Source organism: Neophocaena asiaeorientalis, unplaced genomic scaffold (assembly GCF_003031525.2).
Source record: "Neophocaena asiaeorientalis asiaeorientalis breed wild unplaced genomic scaffold, Neophocaena_asiaeorientalis_V1.1 scaffold31, whole genome shotgun sequence".
In the NCBI taxonomy this organism is placed as follows: domain Eukaryota; kingdom Metazoa; phylum Chordata; class Mammalia; order Artiodactyla; family Phocoenidae; genus Neophocaena; species Neophocaena asiaeorientalis.
The window spans coordinates 169,993-192,019 of NW_020175320.1; the positions used below are offsets into that span (position 1 = coordinate 169,993).

At 49.9% G+C, this 22,027-nt stretch overlaps 1 protein-coding gene across 1 annotated transcript in view; it reads right to left on the bottom strand.

Annotated features, from left to right (window-relative positions):
* Nucleotides 1-22,027, bottom strand: part of ADAMTS14 (ADAM metallopeptidase with thrombospondin type 1 motif 14) — a 92,649-nt gene that overhangs the window by 38,958 nt on the left and 31,664 nt on the right. The gene's annotated exons all lie outside the window — the stretch shown is intronic.

Below are 22,027 nucleotides of genomic sequence, written 5' to 3' on the forward strand. Positions count from 1 at the left end.
CAAGTCAGTGTCAGTACAAAGCAGTGTAGCCGCCAGGAGCCAGAGTCCTGGGTTCAAACCCCAGCATTTCCTCTTAGGAGCTGGGTGGCTTGGGGCACATCAGGTAACTCCTCAGAACCTCTGTTTCTGTAGACTGGGGATCATAATGGCTGTCGTGGGGCTGGCACGTGGATGCTCAAGCCAACTCAACATCTGGGGATTACGAGTGAGCCCCACAGGCAGAGAGGCCCATGGGCACGGTCGGTGATGGAGGCAGAAGTGGAACCAGCCTCTGACTCCTGCCCACATGGCTTCCCGGGAGCGGGGCTGGAGATTCATGCATGACCCTGTTCTCACCATTTCACCTCTCCACGCCCTTCAGCTCATGAGCAAAGGAACCAGCCTACAACCCACAAAGGGACTGCTGTCTACCCGATGGAGAGGGACAGTGTGGCCAACCCTACATATGAGAGTCCCACGGGGAGGGGAAGGCCAGCTGGGGGACCAGAGGTCTGCTCCTGTGCTGACGCACCCCTCCTGGGACACAAGAACAGAGCCCCAGCCTACTCTCCCACACCTGACAGCTGCCCCAACCCGTGAGCGTGCAGACTCCAGAGCAGCCAGCACCAAGCTTCCCCCAAGGGCCTGCCTGGCACCCATGTCTGATCCCAACTGAGACCAGAGACCAGTGCCTGCTGGGGGACAGCAGGCCCCACGAACCCCATCACACATAACAGTGGAAAGTCCGATGGGTGGGAGCACCTCCCTCCACCCTCCTCTCCTCTCCTGCAGGAGCAAAGACATCGTGGGAGCAAAGTGGCCAAATGCATACATATATGATGTCCTTCTCCACCCGCCTGCCCCGACTCATCCTAGGAGAACACGCACACATTTTCTCCCTCACAGAATTCCAACCTGAGTACTCTTTGCTGACCCACTGAAACGACACTCGATCCGCGGTAGGATGACTCCAATAAGCCCAACGTACTCAGCCCCGACACCAGTACATGGCCTTCCTTCTACACAAGGGTGCGGCCAGTGTCTCAGACCTCCCTGATGGTGCCCTGTAAGAGTGTAGACCAAGAACGGGGTCACAAGCAATGCATGCTCCACACAGCCACATCTGTACACCTCGCATACACGTGTAAACCCACCAGTGACCCCAGGGCAGGCGAAGGAAGCGGTCACTGGGTACATGGGCGGGGCATCTGCAGGGCCTCTGGCCATCTAGAGTACCCAGGCCATTGCCTTCCTGCCCTCCTCCGTCTCCAAAGTGGACCAGGCAGATTGCTGCCAGAATCCTGCCACATTACTCATTTCTGTCCCATACTCCGCCAGCCAAACCCACTCTTCGAGGGCTGCAGTGACCCCTGCTCTACACTGCATCTCCAGGCCGGGATGCTGGGAGGTCCTCACAGAACTGGAAAGGGGGCTGCTGCTCTCTGAGCAGGAGGAAGAATCAGAGCCTGAGTGTCCAGTACAGTAGGGGGTTGAGTGGGGCCTCCTGACACCGACTCCCACTCCCAGGTAACCGGTCCAGACGCAAATACTGAGCAATTAATACTAAAAATTAATTTTGCCTCTTCTACAGAAACAAAAAAGAAGTCAAATACACATTTCTTGCACAGTAACTTACCTTGAAATCAACCTTCATGGTTAGGAAAAAAAAGCACAAAACTCTTTTGATAATCAATGCCACACAATTATTCACTTTCACCATTAAATAACACATTTAATCAGCTAATTAGATAGATCCCTACAAAGACAGAGAGACAACCTTTTTATCTCCCACGTGAGACACCACAGGCTTCTGAAATAATCTGGACACCACAGGCTTCGGTCACTGGTGTATCAATCTCTGTGGCGCAGACCCCCCGTGCCCCACCCCAGGGGTCAGGGGAGAGGAAGAGGGTGCTTGTGGGAAGGAGGGTCAAGCAGGTCTTACTGGAGGAGCCAGAACGATCCTTGACTGAGAAGGTCGTTGACCCTTTGGAGGTGGGGAGAGGCTTGATGCAGGAGAGAGGAACGCGGGAACCATGTAGAGCCACCAAGAGAGCCCCAAGGTCACTGGCAATCAAGGTAACTGAGGCCAATCCCTACGTGACGGGGAGTTTCTTCCCAGCCCATGCCCGCACACCTCCAACAGGGCACTCTCGGCCATTAGAAAGCTCTCTGTGCCATGAGCCCCATTCGGCCTTCCTGTCCACCTCCCCCACTGGCCTCGTGTCTCCCTCTTGAAGTTTCACTGAGCGCATCGGCTCCATTCCTGGAGACAGATAGTCACCACTGACTCCCAGGGACTCCTCTCTAAGCTCACATCAGTCAAAGAGAACGTCTTACATGCAGCAAGACAGAAGACAGATCACTCACCAAGGAAGGACCATTGCGTTAGGAGTAGGTTTTCAACAGCAACAAGGGAGACCCTGAAGTAACACCATCAAAGCACCATGACAAAGAAACCATCAACCTAGAATCCTGGACCCAGCAAACAATCTTTTAAGAACCATAATGAAATAAAGACATTATCGAGTGAAAGAAAACTGCGACTGGCACACGGACCCACTAAAGGATCTGCAGGTAAGGACGATGGAAGGCAGCCTAAATACGAGAATGCATGAATAGTTTTGAGCCTGTGATAGGAGCACAGGATAGGTTCCGCAATGAGATAGTCTGGTCTCTTCTTATATTAAATAAGGATAATGAAAATGAAGCAGTTAAATTTTCTCCCATATTCCGCCCCCCCAAAAGTAGGGTTGGCCCTGCCACTCCAGGGGTCTGGTCTGTCTCTGGGGCCCTGGCTCATCTGTACACACCCTTATTAGCCCTTGAGTGGGGACCTCAGTGGCTTTGATTCAGCTGGAGCTACCCTGACACTCTGCACAGGCCAAAGAGGGGGCTGGACAGGGCTGCCGTGTCCAGCAGAACCACAGAGGCCGTGGGCATGTGGGTTCCACCCACAGCCCTGAACTGGTGCCCCAGCAAGGAGATGAGGCTGCCTGAGAGACCCAGGACCCCAGCCCTCCGGAATAAACACAGAGCTGCTCCCTGACAGGCTTCAGCCTGGCTATGCACTCAAGGCCTGGCTCTGTCAGCCTCTGCCCGCCACGGCTGTCTCCCAAATGCCAGAGGTGAGGCCAGCTCGCCAGCTCAGGGGAGATCAAGAATCGCTTCCCATGGTTGTGGGAAAAAGCATGATTGCTGTAAGACACACCCACAGGGCAGAAAAGAACACTGTGTCTGGTCTCCCTGCTCCCCCGACCTCAGCCAAGTTCAAGACCAAGACCCCCCCAACCCAGGTTAGAGTTCCACATAACATACTGGCCTGGGATGGCTCTTGGCTGTGTATCAGAAAAACAAGCACAGATCAGGACTCCCTCTGGCCAAGGGGAGATGAAACAGCAGAAGCGAGAGGATGGTTAGAGAGCACTAGGGTTGGAGGGTGACTGCTAGTCACTGAACACCTACAATGTACCAGGCACTGTGCTGAGGGCTTTGATGCAACCTCACGCAATCTTATGGGAGGACCTATTCCTGTTTCATATGTGAGAAATCCGAGGCTCAGAGAGGTTAAGTAACTTGCCCGAGGCTACCCAGCTGGAAAGCGGGAGGGCTGGGATTTGAACTCTGATCTCTATGAGTCTTAGCCACTACACACAGCTGTTCTCCAGAACCAGCTTCTGTGGCAGGCTGGCTGGGGTGGGCTTTCTCTGGCCTGGAAGAGAAGATGAGAGGAGTGGGATTCCATGTCCAGTGAACAGCAACTCGGCCAGTCAGGGATTGTTATAAGAACCCCTTCCCTCTTCTCCTGTAACCCTGTGTGGCCAGGCCTCCCGGGGGCCTTGTGGTCAAGCCCAGGGAGCAGGAAGAAGGGAAGGGGGGTCTACTGGGGTGGGAGCTCTGAATCTGTTCTCCTGCCCAAAGGCGGGGATCAGAATCTCTGGGCACCTGCAGCAGCAATGCCCAGGCTTCAGCCCATGGCTGGCGGTGGAGAGCTAGGCCCCGGGGAGCCCATGCGAGGGCAGCTGGCAGCCTTCCCTTCTGGACCAAGCCAAGATGGGCTTCTCCTTCTTGCTTCCAGCAGAGAATGGTCCCCCACCAACCCCAAGTTCCCTCACTCCCTAGGGAATGTTGCTTCTGAGGGGCTACGGAGCAGAATGTCTACCTACTGCTTGGCAGCCGGGTTCAGCAGGGCTCCACAGGGAGGGGCAGTGTGGAGAAAGCCAGACCCTGGGGTCTTCAGCCCGCCCCTCACTCAAACAGGAGAGGGTACTTACTGCCACCTAAGGGCTGGCACAGCCCACACCTCCCAACATCACCTCACAGAATCCTCCCAGCAACCTGCTTGCAAGGAAGTCATTGCCCTTCTTTCCTTTTTAATCAATACACTTTCAATTTTAGCTTTAGATTTTCAGAAAAGCAGCAAGGATAGTACAGAGTTCCCTGTTATTAATATCTGCCCTTACCATGGTACATTTGTCACAATGCATGAACCGATACGGACACATTAGTACTTACTAAAGGCCATATTTTTTCAGGTTTCCCTAATGTAGGGGTATTGTCCCATTTTTTGGCTATGAGATCGCATCTGGGTCAGCACATTACACTTAGTTATCCTATCTCCTTCGACTGCTCCAGGCTGTTTATCCTCTCTGATGGCCCTCAGACCTCCCTGCGTTTTGATGACCTAAACAGTTTCGAGGAATACTGGTTAAGTATTTTGCAGGCCGTCCTTCAGTTTGGGTATGTCTGATGTTTTCCTCATGGTTAGACTGAGGTTATGGGTTTCGGGAGGAAGAACACAGAGGTGAGCGCCCTCATCACATCATGTCAGCAGTGCGGGCTATGGGACTTCCCTGGCGGTCCCGTGGTTAAGACTCTGCGCTTCCACTGCAGGGGGTGCGGGTTCGCCCCCTGGTCAGGAAACTAAGATTCCGCATGCCATGCGGCGTGGCCAAAAAAAAACAAAAGGAGTGCGTGCTACCAGCATAACATCATTGGTGATGTTGACCTTGATCACCTGCAAGAGAGGCTGCTTGCCAGGTTCCTCCACTGTAAAGTGACTACCTCCCCCTGCCACCCGGCCCTGGCTTCCATGCTCTGCTCTTTAGAAGGATGTCACTATGCACAGCCCCCCACTTCAGGAGTGGAGAGTTAAAATCCACCTCCTTGAGGGCAAAGGACCTACGTCATTTATTTGAAATTCTTCTGCAGAGATTTGTTTCTTCTTCCCCATTTATTTATGTATTCAATCATTCATTTATCAGTATGGACTCGTGGATATTTATTTTATACTCTGGGTTATAATCCAATACCTCATTATTTATTTTATTGTTCAAATTGTCCTAGCTTTAGATCTTTCAGTTGGCTCCTGTCCTTCTAACACACTCCCATCATTTTTGGCTTGGGGGTCTTGGGGGGGGCACTTCCTTACTTTCTGACATTACAAGATGCTCATCTTGGGCAGTCCCTGCCCCAGCTCTACAGTCAGCCACTCCTCCAAGGAGCTCCAAGGGGCATGGTATGTTATCTCTGTTTTCATGGCCAGAAAAGCTGGCCCAAAGTGATGGAAGCGCTCGTCTAGGGACAGCAACCACAGCTGGCGTTCAAGCGCAGCCTCCACTCATGTGCTTTCCCTGGTCACTGAGAGCCTCTGAACCTGAACAGAATGCGGCAGCGTTGCTTGAAGGTCGGGGAATGGCTACAATGACTTCTCTGGCCCTTTCTCAATACTGGGCTCTGGGGCCAGTCCTACTGTCCCCAATCCCTGACCCTTCTAGCAACACGGCACACGGCGACTCTGCAGATCAGGCGCCCCAATGCACCCTCCAATGCACCCATGAGGCCAGGACGCTCTTCCTTCCCCTTGTTTATGATTGCAGGAGGCCAGGTGGCAGTTCAGGTGTGTTGCCACTGCCTGTGCAAGCAAGATCCTCTTGTTATTCCTGGTGGCTTCACAGGATACCGCAATCCCTCAACATTTCAGGCAATGAACCGTTTAGGGACTATCTGAGGAAGGAACGTGAATCACGGGTGTCCCAAAACCTCCACTGCCACCTTCAGGAAGGACCAAGAAGACACCGCATGGAAGCTTGCAGAATGGGTGTCCGTGCATTGGATGACGTCCCAGAGGAAGAGAGGAGCGCTCCTGCATCATCACCCAGGCTCCTGATAGCACAGGGGACAATACTGTGTGGAAAAGCACAGATTTTGATGACTCTATGCTGAAAGTGATTTGGACAAGTAATACTCTGAATGTGAGGAAGTTATGGGAATACCTTAGTTCCCCACTTTGTCACATCTGTGTACATACAAGAGTAATATATGATCAAAATCTAAGCCTAAACAAGGCTAAAGAGCTCTTCCAATAAGTACAAATACACATGCTAAGTGATAAGAAAACATCATGTCAGAATTTAATCACTAGCACTTTTTCTCTTTCTCGAGTCCATGAAATAACGGAGCATCTGACGATTGATGGGGCCTTAGATTTCACGAAATGTAGTAAATATGTGTTCACACACGTCTGAACTCATCTGTGTGTGCACATGTGCATGTATCCATGTCACACGGATAGATGCGGGCATATGTATATGCACGTGTGTCAACACATGTACTGTACACATGCCTGCATGCACACGTGCGGATGTATGTCAGCAATATACCGCTGCCTACAGCCTGGGGTCCCTGCTCTCCCCAGGCCCTCGGGCGCTGACCCACGCAGGAGCCAGAGCTGGGCCCTGCTGTGCCCTGGGCTGGGACACCGAGGCCTCACCAGGGAGCCATGCTGACTTATAGGCCACGTTGGCAGACCCTGCCTTTGAGGTCACCAGTGAGATCTTGAATATGAGGCTGCTCTCTGGGTGGTGCGAGGAGGGTGCTGAATCTCCAGGTTCCTTTCTCAGCTGCCACAGGCTCACCTACTCCATCCCCTCCCCGCGAGTTCAGTCACGGGCTGGTGTGGGCTACAGGCCGGCACTTTAAGCGGCCTCTAACCAGCACACCTCTTCAGGTGTGGCTGTCCCTGGGGCTCCCAGAGCCTGCAGGCTGGCCCGTGCCGTCCTCCCGGGCCCGGCCACTCAGCCCACCTCACACCCGGGCTGTTCGTGCAGCCTGGTTCCAGAGTGCTCAGGGCCAGGCCTCCCAGCCCAACAGAGTCCCTTTCATGAGTCCACAATACTCAGCATTTATCCCCCGCGACCTATTTCCAAAATGCAGGAGCAGTTACAGCCCAGGTCAGCCTGCTTGTGTGTGAAGAGAGGCAGTGAGCAGGCCTGGAAAGACCCGTGCTCTGCGCGTGATCTCGCCCTGCGCCGACCCTCCTCTGAGCCTGTGGAGGCCTGGGCACAGCAGGCGAGGCAGAGGTCAAGCGTTTGGCACAGGGCCTGGTACACGGCCTGCGCTCAACCAAGAGCAACGGCTAGTTAGTTTAAAACTTATACCTCCCACTTCGGCGGCTGAGGAGCGGCCCATGAGATCACCCTAGAAGCAGTCAGGAGTCTGACCTCCATACCTGCGAGGGAGAAGCCAGATACAACAGCCCCTGGTGAGCCGTCAGGCTCTCTTCACCCCCGAAGGGTGTTGCTTGTTATCACGGCTCTCCTGCCAGGAATGCCTGCCGGGAATCCCAGCACCGGGCCTGTTCTCTTCCGGGTGGGCTCGCCTGCGTGGGGCAACAGGAGCTTATACCTTTTTGTTTGTTTGGCCCGTGCCACGTGGCTTACGGGATCTTAGTGCCCCGACCAGGGATTGAACCTGGGCCCTTGGCAGTGAAAGCACTGAGTCCTAACCACCGGACTGCCAGGGAACTCAGGAGCTTATACCTTAGGGCGGGGGTCACACGTGGTCACAAGGGACACTTTGACACTGACGATTCTCTCTCGTGGGGGCGTCCTGTGCCCTGGAAGGTGTTTGGCAGCATCCCTGAGCCCCTCCCATTAGATGCCAGAAGCACCCCAGCCCCTCCAGCTGTGACAACCAAGATATATCTCCAAACCTTCCCAAGTGTCCCCTGGGGAGCAAAATTGCCCCCGGTTAAGAAATACTACCTTAAAGTAAATGAATTTTTGCTTTCCCTTTTTGGGGGGTGGCCTCTGAGTGTCATGAAAACAGTGGAAAGTTTCTAGGGGAGAGTCAAAAAAAGAGAAAGGACCAAAAGGAGAGGGAGGAAGGGGATTTGCATCCTTCCAGTGAGCAGGGAGGCTGAACTGCTCACATATCCCCGAAAGGAAGAGGTCTGGCAAAGCAACACTCTGTCAGCAGGAAAGCAGTTTTCATGGTGTTCCAAACCAGCTGTTATGATGAATATCTAACACGTTTAGTGACAACAGAAAGCCACGCTCCCAGGCTGAGGCCACCAAGGTCCAGGTCTGACAGCCAAACTTCCTGGATCTAGAAGGGGAGCCAAGCTTTTCCTAGCAGGCCATCTAAGAGGTGCTCAACACCTTCGTAGTGTCAGCCGAGTGGGGCAGGTAAGGAGCAGGGTGGGCAAAGGGTCTACCACCCAGACAGGTGGGATGCCAAGAGGGGTCCGGCTGCAGGCTGGCTTGGTGAGGACCAATGAAGGGGCCTCTTTGCTCTCCTCACCTCCCTCTGCCCTGGCTCCAGGCCTGAGGAGGATCCCCATATCCTCACATCAAAGGGATTCTTCATCCCAGAGAAGATTCGGTGCGTCACCCCAGGCAAGGAGGGGGCTCCTGCCGGCACCAGCAGGCCTGGCCACAGCCAGGAGCCAAGAGCAGGAAACGTGCCCCAGGGTGAAACGTCAGGATCCTGACTCTGCTATGGAGATGCATCTCAGGAAGAGGCTCCTTCTGCAAAGGGGCAACGTTCTTCCCACCTCCCGGGCCGGGAGTCCGGCGACCCTCCTTCTCCCTCTTCAAGTTCTGCCACAGCAGTAGTGGAAGGAAGGTGCAAACTTTGGAATCAGACAGGTATGAGTTCGAATCCCAGCTCTGCCACTTGTTAGCTGTGTAGATTCTGAGCAAGCCACTTAGCTTCTCAGAGCTGCAGAACGTTGCCTGCATAAGGCAGCAGTGAGGATTCAAGGAGCCTGCCTGTAAAGTCCTCAGCTCTGTGCCTGACATGCGGTAGGTACTGGAATGACAGGATAGCTCAGAGTCCCCACATCCTGGGTCTTTCTGCTGCCCCATCACAGCCTCAGCTGGCCTCTGGCATCCATCCTCTCCTGCCCTCATCCACCTGGGTACCACCATCAGGCAATGTTCTTCATGCATTCTCTCCACTCAAGAGCCCACGTTACTGCCTGATGGACCATCCTACCACAGCTATACTACCGAGAGTTCTCTGCAGGCCTCTGTCACCTCCCTTGCACACCAGGGCTGTGCAGCCCGGCTGCCACCACGCTTGGCCTGTACGCTCTTCACCTTGCCAGACCCCTCCCCGCCAAGATTAGCTCAGGACCAACCTCCTCCAGAAAGCTCTCCTCTCTCCCCGAGTCCACAGGGATACCACCTCCTTCAGCACTGCCCTCAAAGGTCCCCTAGAACAGGAGTCTGTCTATCATACTAGGTACACAACAGGCACTCACTAAATGCTGAAAATTGCCCCTTATGTTTCAAATGTTTCCCTTGGCCAAAGCAATCCTGAGAAAGAAAAAGGGAGCTGGAGGAATCAGACTGTACTACAAAGCTACAGTCATCAAAACAGTATGGTACTGGCACAAAAACAGAAATATAGATCAATGGAACAGGATAGGAAACCCAGAAATAAACACACACACCTAAGGTCAATTAATCTGTGACAAAGGACGCAAGAATATACAATGGAGAAAAGACAGTCTCTTCAATAAGTGGTGCTGGGAAAACTGGACAGATACATGTAAAAGAATGAAATTAGAACATTCTCTGGGTTTCCCTGGTGGTGCAGTAGTTTGAAGTCCACCTGCCAGTGCAGGGGACACAGGTTCGATCCCTGGTCCAGGAGGATCCCACATGCCGCAGAGCAGCTGAGCCCGTGCACCACAGCTGCTGGGCCTGCACTCTGGAGCCCACAAGCCACAACTATTGAAGCCCATGCTCCTGGAGCCCATGCTCCGCAACAGGAGAGGCCACACAATGAGAAGCCCGCGCACCATGACAAGGAGTGGCTCCCACTCACCACAAGTGGAGGTGGCCCGCGCGCAGCAATGAGGACCCAACACAGCCAAAATAAATTAATTAATTAATTAAATTTTTAAAAAAAAGAACACTCTCTAACACCATACACAAAAATAAACTCAAAATGGATCAAAGACTTAAATGTAAGGCCAGACACTATAAAACTCTTAGAGGAAAACATAGGCAGAACACTCTTTGACATAAATCACAGCAATATTTTTGATCCACCTCCTAGAGTAATGAAAATAAAAATAAATGGGACCTAATTTAACTTAAAATCTTTTGCACAGCAAGGAAACCATAGACTAAACAAAAAGACAACCCACAGAATGGGAGAAAATACTTGCAAACAAAGTGACCGACAAGGGATTAATCTTCAAAATACACTAACAGCTCATGCAACTCTATGTCAGAAAAAAACAAGCAACCCAATCAAAAAATGGGCAGAAGATCTAAATAGACATTCCTTGGGAATTCCCTGGTGGTTCAGTGGTTAGGACTCCGAACTTCCACTGCAGGGGCTACAGGTTCAATCCCTGGTCGGGGAACTAAGGTCTTGCAAGCTGTGCAGTGTGGCCAAAAAAATAAAAAACAAGTAAATAGACATCTCTCCAAAGAAGACATACAGATGGCCAAAAAGCACATGAAAAGATGCTCACCATCACTAATTATCAGAGAAATGGAAATCAAAACTACAATGAGGTATCACCTCACATAGGTCAGAATGGCTATCATCAAAAAGTCTACAAACAATAAATGCTGGAGAGGGTGTGGAGAAAAGGGAACCCTCTAATACTGTTGGTGGGAATGTAAAGTGGTACAACTACTATGGAGAACAGTATGGGGCTTCCTTAAAAAACTAAAAACAGAACTACCATATGACCCAGCAATCCCACTCCTGGGCATATGTCTGAAGAAAACCATAATTCAAAAAGATACATGCAACCCAATGTTCATTTCAGCACTATGTACAATAGCCAGGTCATGGAAGCAACCTAAATGTCCACTGACAGAGAAATGGATACAGAAGATGTGGTACATATATACAATGAAATATTACTCAACCATAAAAAAGAATGAAAAAATGCTATTTGCAGCAACATGGATGGACCCAGAAATTATCATACTAAGTGAAGTCAGACAGAGAAAGACAAATAACTTATGATGTCACTCATGTGGAATCTAGTTTTTAAAAATGATGTATATGAACTTATTTATAAAATAGAAACAGACCCACAGATTTCAAAGACAAACTTATGGTTACCAAAGGGGAAACGTGGAGGGGAATCAATTAATCTGTGACAAAGGACGCAAGAATATACAATGGAGAAAAGACAGTCTCTTCAATAAGTGGTGCTGGGAAAACTGGACAGATACATGTAAAAGAATGAAATTAGAACATTCTCTGGGTTTCCCTGGTGGTGCAGTAGTTTGAAGTCCACCTGCCAGTGCAGGGGACACAGGTTCGATCCCTGGTCCAGGAGGATCCCACATGCCGCAGAGCAGCTGCGCCCGTGCACCACAGCTGCTGGGCCTGCACTCTGGAGCCCACAAGCCACAACTATTGAAGCCCATGCTCCAGGAGCCCATGCTCCGCAACAGGAGAGGCCACACAATGAGAAGCCCGCGCACCATGACAAGGAGTGGCTCCCACTCACCACAAGTGGAGGTGGCCCGCGCGCAGCAATGAGGACCCAACACAGCCAAAATAAATTAATTAATTAATTAAATTTTTAAAAAAAAGAACACTCTCTAACACCATACACAAAAATAAACTCAAAATGGATCAAAGACTTAAATGAAAGGCCAGACACTATAAAACTCTTAGAGGAAAACATAGGCAGAACACTCTTTGACATAAATCACAGCAATATTTTTGATCCACCTCCTAGAGTAATGAAAATAAAAATAAATGGGACCTAATTTAACTTAAAATCTTTTGCACAGCAAGGAAACCATAGACTAAACAAAAAGACAACCCACAGAATGGGAGAAAATACTTGCAAACAAAGTGACCGACAAGGGATTAATCTTCAAAATACACTAACAGCTCATGCAACTCTATGTCAGAAAAAAACAAGCAACCCAATCAAAAAATGGGCAGAAGATCTAAATAGACATTCCTTGGGAATTCCCTGGTGGTTCAGTGGTTAGGACTCCGAACTTCCACTGCAGGGGCTACAGGTTCAATCCCTGGTCGGGGAACTAAGGTCTTGCAAGCTGTGCAGTGTGGCCAAAAAAATAAAAAACAAGTAAATAGACATCTCTCCAAAGAAGACATACAGATGGCCAAAAAGCACATGAAAAGATGCTCACCATCACTAATTATCAGAGAAATGGAAATCAAAACTACAATGAGGTATCACCTCACATAGGTCAGAATGGCTATCATCAAAAAGTCTACAAACAATAAATGCTGGAGAGGGTGTGGAGAAAAGGGAACCCTCTAATACTGTTGGTGGGAATGTAAAGTGGTACAACTACTATGGAGAACAGTATGGGGCTTCCTTAAAAAACTAAAAACAGAACTACCATATGACCCAGCAATCCCACTCCTGGGCATATGTCTGAAGAAAACCATAATTCAAAAAGATACATGCAACCCAATGTTCATTTCAGCACTATGTACAATAGCCAGGTCATGGAAGCAACCTAAATGTCCACTGACAGAGAAATGGATACAGAAGATGTGGTACATATATACAATGAAATATTACTCAACCATAAAAAAGAATGAAAAAATGCTATTTGCAGCAACATGGATGGACCCAGAAATTATCATACTAAGTGAAGTCAGACAGAGAAAGACAAATAACTTATGATGTCACTCATGTGGAATCTAGTTTTTAAAAATGATGTATATGAACTTATTTATAAAATAGAAACAGACCCACAGATTTCAAAGACAAACTTATGGTTACCAAAGGGGAAACGTGGAGGGGAGGGATAAATTAGGAGCTTGGGATTAGCACACACACACTACTATATATAAAATAGATAACCAACAAGGACCTACTGTATAGCACAGGGAACTCTACTCAATACTCTGTAATAACCTATATGGGAAAAGAGTCTGAAAAAGAATGAATATATGTATATGTGTAACTGATTCACTTTGCTGTACACCTGGAACTAACACAACATTGTAAATCAACTATACTCCAATAAAAAATTTTTTTAAATGGTTCCCTTGCCCTGAGATTTGAAGAAGCCTTAAGGAAAGAGACCCACTACAGATGGGTAAAGCAAGGAACAGCTTGGAAAGCCAAGTCCATCCAGGGCCCAGCAGCATGTGAGGGACTGCTGAGGAGGACTCCTTGCCCACCATCTGGAGCTGCATGAATATTTATAGCACATGCCCAGGTTAATGCAAAAGTAAAGTGAGAGGCAAGATGCCCCTGAGAGCTGCAGTGACTGGTGCCTGATGGCCTGATCAGATCATTCCGAGTTCCACTAAGGGCTTTGTCCCCTCCTCCCTGGGTTAGCACAATGAGACCATCCATCCTGGGAACCAGATCTCTCTCTGATCCCACCAGGCCAGCCCTGGCCCCGGAAACCGGGATCAGAAACGGTCACAGGCAGGCAGGTGCTGCGAGGGAAGAGCAAAGGGACACCCTTTTTACCGGTTTCATGAAATCCCTAAGGGAATTAGCGCTTCAAGCATTCCAGCCAAATACAAGTTCCCACACGATGGACAGGATGTGCTGCTGGTCCCCTGGGAGCGAGAGGTTGTGGGCAGCCCCTCCACTCACTGCCACAGGAGGAACTCTGGCTGGCTGTCCACTGCACCTGGGAAAGTCCGAACCCCAAACCCTCACTTTCCCCCTGGGGTAGCCGCAGGTTTGCAAGGCAGCAGCTCCTTAGGCATGGCCCATCTCAGTGCTGTGAGCCTCTCTTCCCCAGAGGAACAAGCCCTTGAGGGAAGCTCTGTCTCAGCTGCACACCTCTGCTCCCACACCCACAAGGGTGAGGCAGCAGTGAGCAAGGAACCAGCCTCAAACAGCCCTCCAGAACCTCTGAGAAGACATTTACTCTCCTCCTCGCCTACTTTCTGGTAGGTTGTGAGAAGGAAGGTAGAACCAAGACTATGGAAATAGGCCTCCAAAGCAGGGCCTCCTGGCACAGCCTTCAGTGCTGTGTGTCCTGTAAGGGGCCTTGCCAAGGGCACACAGTGGCGCAGAACCCACAACATGTGGGTTTCTACCCTAAGCGGGGACCTCAGGGACTGGCACAGGGCCCTGGTCCCTCCAGGACACACACACATATAATCACTCACTTCCTGGGGTCACTCCCAGGGTCCCACTCCTGGCCTGTGTGGGGACCCACTCAGAACTGTAGAGTTGGTATAAATATTATTTTAAGCTGAAGACATTTGAGATTCAACAGATGCAGAAAGAAACCATCTCAGAAATTCCCACCTCTGACAAAGCAGCAACTTCTGGCTACTATAAATCCCCTCCTCAGAGGAATTTCATGGTCATTAAAAAAAAAAAAAAGGGGGGGCTTCCCTGGTGGCGCAGTGGTTGAGAGTCCGCCTGCCGATGCAGGGGACACGGGCTCGTGCCCCGGTCCGGGAAGATCCCACGTGCCGCGGAGCGGCTGGGCCCGTGAGCCATGGCCGCTGAGCCTGCGCGTCCGGAGCCTGTGCTCCGCAATGGGAGAGGACAAAGCAGTGAGAGGCCCGCGTACCGCAAAAAAAAAAAAAAAAAAAAAAGGCAGAAAGCCCACTTGCACCTGCATAAACATATATTATCACAAACTTTCTTATTTCCCAGTTGTTCTCCTAAAGCCCATTTATCTTTCCTAAAGAAACCTATTTGCCCTTCCCATAGAGCCTCTTCTCCCCTCTCGTCCATTTATTAAGTTAGGCATAGAAGCCCCAAATTCTAACCACCCTTTTGTGAGCTACTCATCACTGAGCACTTGCACGGACAAGCACGTTGCATACGTAAACAAACTTTCTTTTTCTCTTGCTCATCTGTCTTTTGTCAGTTTAAATTGCATGTCTCCAGGTACTAAACCTAAGAGGGTAGAGGAAAAGTTGTTTCTTCCGTGACATCTGGGTCACCAGCCATGGACGACACCACTTGGCTGAGGCTACAGACCTCTGCAGAGGCCGTGGGGAGAGGGTGGCTCTGAAGTCGACAGATTGTCACTCAGATCTCAGCCCCGTACCTGACCAGACGGGAGACCAAAAAGTTACAGCCAGCTCTCTGCGCCTCGGTTTCTGTGTAAGGACATCAGGGATAAACTCAGACCTCTCACAGGGTTATTGGGAGACTTGAGTAAACGAGGTCACGTTTATAAAGAGCCTGGCTCCCGGCGGTTGCTCAAAAATGATTCTAATGACTTCAAAAATTATGTAATTTGCAATTGTTTTTTTAATGTATTTTTAATGAATAAATGAAGGCTTTCACTATGGTGTCTTATTTTTTTATTTTTATTTTTAATTTATTTTTTTTTGGCCGTGCTGTGCAGCATGCAGGATCTTAGTTCCTGGACCAGGGATCGAACCTGGGCCCCCTGCAGCGGAAGTGTGGAGTCCTAACCACTGGACCGCCAGGGAAGTCCCCAATTTGCAATTGTTTCTGGACATACAACAGTTTACGTGCTCTGAGGGAAGGGACTACATACATTTTCCACTCTTTCTGAGCCCTTCACTGTGGAAACTATTCTTCTCTCTGCATGCTTCACCGCTTGATTTCTAGGAACAGACACTGCTCCACCTGACCGCATTCGCAGCAGTAGACCACCTGGGGGCCCAACCCAGCGCTCCAATCACAGCAATTAGTCCAGGATGACCATGTGACCCAACCCAGGCTAATCCTCCCTAGGAGGGCAGAAAGGATCCCTTTGCCTTTGGGTCCTAAGAGCAGGAAGTGTGGGAATCTGGGGTTGCCAGTGGTCCTGTTTCCTGCCATGGAGAGAAAGCCTGGCTCCTGTTGGCTTGTATCACCAAGCAGACAAGCAGGGAGGAAAGGAGAGGGCATCCTAATGGACCTGAGGCCCGAGTCCCTGGAGCTGTCCTGTCCCATAAACCCCTTCTTTGGCTAAGCTAGTGTGAGCTGGGTCTCTGTCACTGACGACCATAAGAGCCCAGATCACACCCACCCCCATCTTGCCAAATGCCTAGCATAGGGGAGGCCCACTGAGGCAGCGTGGCACCTGGCTCTGAACAAATGAATGAATGACAGCCCAGACTGGGGATGAGGCCGGCTGGGGAGTGGGGCTCCAGCAAGTCTGTTCTACCCTTCCAGAACCTGCTGCCATGCTCACACTTCAGTCCAACCAAGAGAAGCTGAGCAACGCAATCCTTAATGCAGGGGCCCAGACGGGAAGCTTTCTCTGAGAGATGCGAGACAGAATGGAGCATGTGACCCAAGAAGAGAGAGCTCTACGGTCTTCCTCAGACTACCCACTCTCAAGCACTCCTAACTCCAGGCCTTCCTTCTCTCCACACCCTACTCCCCAAGCAGAATCCAGAAAGGGAGGGGCGTTGGCAGGTCAGCTCTTGGGGAGGTATGGGGGGGGAAGGTCCCACCATTTAGTTACTTAGTCCTCTCACACAGCCAGAATCCAGGGTGTGCCCTTGTGTCCTGAGGGAATCTGCCACTTCTCTAGCTCCAGGAGGGAGGATGCAGCCCATAAGTCAGATGCGCCATCAGACTCCCTGCCATCCGTGGAAAGGGCTCTCTACCTGCAACCCAGTCCAGGCCGCAAATTCAGGGAATAAAAATGTGTACTTCCGTGAAAACTATGCACTGTCCACAGCACACCTATTGGCCTTATCTGAATCTGATGCTACAGAAGCTACTTTACAACTGAGAGCAGTGTTAGGTAACAGATAGCAATGCAAAACTCTTGTCTACAGACATGTAAATTCCGTCTTCCCTTCCACCCTGTGAAAAAGCCAATTTTGGCTCTATTTGCACGTTTTCGTTTCAAAATTCCTGATCTATAAATGTCTCTGTTCTTTGGGTTCTCTTTTGAATGGCTTGTAACATCTGTCTGGTTCCCTCACCGATCAGTGAGTAGAGTAAAATCTTTATTTAACACAACGCCTGCTTTTATTTCTGTGTGAAGAGTCATAATCTTACCTTTGCTGAGAATTCTCTTTTAGTAAACCCTGGGGCTGTGAATAGAGCCCAGCTCACATTCCTGGGGTCTTCAGGATTCAGGACCGAGGGTCCCAGCACCGAGCGCTTCCTAAGGTCTCCCCTGCGCCCTGCCCCCTTCCCATTCTCCCTCCTGTTCTCCACCTGCTGGCTCCAGGGGCCAACCTGGCTCTGCCATTAATGGGATTAGTACTCAGTTGTGTGGTCTTAGGTTGGGCTAGCAATTTATAGAGTCTGGGTGGGTGGTCAAGTGCGCCAGTGAGGTGGGTGTGTCCATAGGCAGAGGCAGAGTCACCCTCCCCCCACCTCTCTTTCTCAAATGGCTGCACATGGTAGCTTTTGCTTTTTGAGTGGCAAACCACATGCTACTTCAGGGATAAAAGAATTAGTAACCAAACAAAGAGGTGGCAAGGGGCAGACTTTCTGGCCCCCCTCCCCTCCCTGGGGCTCCTGTAGTTGGAGCTGATTTCTACCCCTGCCCTTTTCTTAATGCTGGCATTGTAGACAGAAATCTGCTGTTTTCTCCTTTTCCCATGCTGGCTCCCTGCTTCTCCCATAGACACCACTCACTTCCACATTTACCGATCACCTATCAGGTGTTGTACTAGACACCTATGCTGTGTGCTGCTGGGTTTCAAAACAGCCTAAGTCAAAGTTCTCACCCTCAAGGACCCCACCTTCAGAGACTTTGACAAAGAACCACATATACACACACAAAGACAATACAGCTATAAGAACGCAGAACACGTTGCTTGAGTACTCTCTATGTGCCAGGTGTGTGCTAAATACTTTACACATATTCAACCCAAGAGCAGACGCTATTTTGAAAAACGGAGGCTCTCAGGGATTAAATAGTATAACAGACACAGATTGGGGTGTCTGGTGAGCTCAGAACAATTTCTCCAGTGGCCATGCCTATGTCCAGTCCCTCTCCTCCTCTGAAAAACTCTATCTCCTTCTCCAGCAAATAGTGATTGGGCCGAAGTGTGGTCATGTGATCCAAACTTAGACCAATCAGAGTCCAGCCCCAGGAACTTTTGCCTGGGAACTTGAGGGGAAACTTCTTTTGTCTCTGGCCAGGGAGCTATGGCAATAAGAGTCAGCTTCACTGAAAAGATGCTCAACATCACTAATTATTAGAGAAATGTAAATCAAAACTACCATGAGGCACCACCTCACACTGGTCAGAATGGCCATGATTAAAAAGTCTACAGGGCTTTCCTGGTGGCGCAGTGGTTAGGAATCTACCTGCCAATGCAGGGGACATGGGTTCAATCTCTGGCCCGGGGAAGATCCCATATGCTGCAGAGCAGCTAGGCCTGTGCGCCACAACTACTGAGCCTGCACTCTAAAGCCCGTGAGCCACAACTACTGAAGCCCGTGCACCTAGAGCCCATGCTCCGCAACAGGAGGAGCCACTGAAATGAGAAGGCCGCGCACCGCAACGAAGAGTAGCCCCCACTCGCCGCAACTAGAGAAAGCCTGAGTGCAGCAATGAAGACCCAACGCAGCCAAAAATAAATAAAATAAAATAAATAAAATTTTTTTAAAAGTCTACAAAACAATAAATGCTGGAGAGGGTGTGGAGAAAAGGGAACCCTCCTACACTGTTTGTGGGAATGTAAGTTGGTGCAGCCACTGTGGAAAACTGTATGGAGGTTCCTCAGAAAACTAAAAATAGTGCTACCATATGATCTGGCAACCCCTCTCCTGAGCATATATCCAGACAAAACTCTAATTCAAAAAGATACAGGTACCCCTATGTTTATACTAGCACTATTCACAACAGCCAAGACGTGGAAACAACCTAAATGTCCATGGATCAATGAATGGATAAACAAGATGTGGTACATATATACAATGGAATACTACTCAGCCATAAAAAAGAATGAAATAATGCCATTTGCAGCAACATGGATACAACTAGAGATGATCATACTAAGTGAAGTAAGTCAGAAAGAGAAAGACGAATACCATATGATATCACTTCTATGTGGAATGTAAAATTTGGCACAAATGAACCTATCTATCAAACAGAAACAGAATCATGGACATAGAGAACAGACTGGTGGTTGCCAAGGGGGAGGGGGCTGGGGGAGGGATAGAGTGGGAGGTTGGGGTGAGTAGATGTAAGCTTTTATATAGAGAATGGATAAACAACAAGGTCCTACTGTCTAGCACAGAGAACTATATTCAAAGAGATGTTGGTCAAAGAGAATCAGGATGTCACACAGAGAGAAGGGAACCTAAAAACAGAGTCCATGTAAGCCTCTACTACCGATTACACTTACAACCAGCTCCATCCTGTCCCTTCCACAACCTGGCCCATTTCTTTTAGCCCTGTTTTTCTTAACCTAGTTTGAATTCGTTTTCCATCACTTACAAGCTACACATTCCGAAGAATACAGGTCCCTTGCCTAAGGTCACACAGCTTACCAGGGTCTGGTTGCATGCCCTCCTAAGAGCCACCTTGCCTCCCATGTGGCTGGATTATGGACCCCAGACAGCACAGGCAGCATCACGCTGTTTTATTTTCCTACAAATGTTGCCGGGGGATTGGCATGACCATGGAGTTGACACTTCTGCTCATCAACTGTTTAGTTCCCAGAAATGTGTTACCACTTCCCTCATGGAAGCCATATTATTATCACCAGCTACTTACTGGGAGCTTATGCCATGCGAGGTACCATGCTATGTGCTATGCGCCTCATTTAATGTCCCCAAACCCTCGCGTAGTAAGTACTGGTAGCGCTGGGGGGTTTTTGTTTTATTTGGGGGTTTTTTTGGTTTTTTTGCTTTTGTTTTTAACGTGGACCATTTTTAAAGTCTTTATTGAGTTTGTTACAATATTGCTTCTGTTTTACGTTTTGGTTTTTTGGCCACGAGTCATGTGGGATCTTAGCTCCCCGACCCGGGATCGAACCCACACCACCTGCACTGGAAAGTGAAGTCCCAACCACTGGACCGCCAGGGAAGTCCCCAGGTAATGCTGTTTTAAAAGTGGGGAGGAACTTCCCTGGCGGTCCAGTGGTAAAGAATCCACCTTCCAATGCAGGGGACGCAGGTTCGACCCCTGGTCGGGGAACTAAGATCCCACATGCCGCGGGGCAACTAAGCCCACGCGCATCAACTAGAGAGCCCGCGTGCCGCAACTACAGAGCCCATGCGCTCTAGAGCCCACGCGCCACAACTAGACAGAAGTCCGCGCGCCACAATGAAAGAACCCACATGCCACAAATAAGACCTGAAGCACCCAAAAAAGGGACACTCGAGAGGGTTGGTGTTTTGGGGTTTTGACTTGCCCCCAAGGTCAAAAGACAGGAAGGGGCAGAGCCAGACTGGTTGATTTCAAAGCCCACGCTCTTGGCCAATCCACTAATGTTCCTCCCCACGCAGTACTGTGATCATTGTGATTGGCTGCACGTCCGTCCGTCACAGCCTCCAAGAACCTTGCATGTTAGACTGAGTGTAAGTTGATCCTATCGCAGCCCCGGCCCGCCTGCAGTCACCTTTTGGTCTGCACGAGAATGCAGCCAGCCAACTTTCTTACAGGCCTCAGGTCAGAAGACCCTAACCTTAAGGCCAGTGGAGGCCCATGTAGGGGCTGGAAACTTTGGCTTTCTAAAGAGGCCCCACCTGGTACAAATGAACTTATCCGCAAAACAGAAATTGAGTCACAGGTGTAGAAAACAAACTTATGGTTACCAGGGGGGAAGGGGGAGGGAGGGATAAATTGGGAGAATGGGATTGATATACACACTACTATATATAACATAGATAACTAGCACAGGGAACTCTACTCAATACTCTGTGGTGGCCTATGTGGGAAAAGAATCTAAAAAAGACTGGATATTTGTACACGTATAACTGATTCACTTTGCTGTACACCTGGAACTAACACAACACTGTAAATCACCTATACTCCAATAAAAAATTTTTTAAATAAAATAAAAAAGAAAGAGGTCCCACCATGTATATATATCTTCCTTCTCAGCTCTTATGTTCCGGATGAATGTCTATGATGAGCCGTCCAGCTGGGTCTCCTGCAGACTCCAAGCTGAAGGCCCCGCCCTGTTGTCTCCTGTTGATGGGTTGCTTGCCTCCTCCTGCCTGAACTCCACAGCACCCTAGTATTCTGAGCTGGGGCCTGACCCCCACGTCACCCCTCCACCTGGCTTCATAAAGGAGGGCCTAAGGTCCTGTCCCGTCTCCCCAGCATCCGGCCGAGGCCTGAGCAGTTTCCACCATAGGTCCCACTTGCGCCTAGACCGGTCCCCATCCTCCCAGAGCCACAGCCGCAGGCGCCTCTGACAAAGGCCTCTTGCCGGAAGAGAAACAGCGCAAGCCCACCCCTGACGCTTTCACCCTCCTTTCCCCTGGTCTCCCTTGTCTCTACGCCTTTAGGTCAGAGGTACCCAACTGTAGCCCACAGGCCAAATGTGGTGTGTAAATAGGTTTTATTCAGCATTCACAGTGGGTTTCTTTATTTTAGCGTTTTAAAAAATTGGGTGTTTCACTTAGATACCTCAATTTAAATTTTCTATATAAAAGGTTTAAAAAAAAACACAAAACTGTCTGCATTTCTAACTTTTCTTTTAAAAACTGGCCTTTCTGTGACAAGAGCCCTGCATCTCAGCATGAGAGCCGCCAGTGGCAGCTGAGCAGTGACCACCTACTTTGGACAGTGCATGGCCTCTCTGCTTCACAGTCTCAAAATCTGCCCATGACCCTCATTTTCCCTGCCCGTCTGATCTCTGTGAACACCCAAGGCCCACCCTGGCGGCCTGGGATACCCCTAGCAGACAGACAGCTCACTAG